We start from the raw sequence: 331 nt of genomic DNA on the forward strand, positions 1-331 counted from the left end.
CCTGTAAATTAATATGTATTTGTCCACGGACCCCCCATCTAAAAATATTTTGTGCCAGGGACCCACATACAAGAATATTGTTGATTTTTTTTTTTATATATTCCAAATTGTTCACTTTTTTCTATATTTGGTTTGAAAATAGCCAATCTACAAGCTTACAACGCGTCGCATGTGGCTTCTTTTGGGCTTGTTTTCCTAGACCTGGTTGTTTATTCTCTCTCAAAACCTGGCAACACTGACGAGGGACACAAAACACTACAAGTACCAGAAGCCACCGCGGCGACGTGGGATTTACGTCCCGCAACATAACAGCGTCGATAGAGAGAGAGAA

This window comes from Gymnoscopelus braueri, assembly GCF_963280865.1.
Source record: "Gymnoscopelus braueri genome assembly, chromosome: 10".
Lineage (NCBI taxonomy): Eukaryota > Metazoa > Chordata > Actinopteri > Myctophiformes > Myctophidae > Gymnoscopelus > Gymnoscopelus braueri.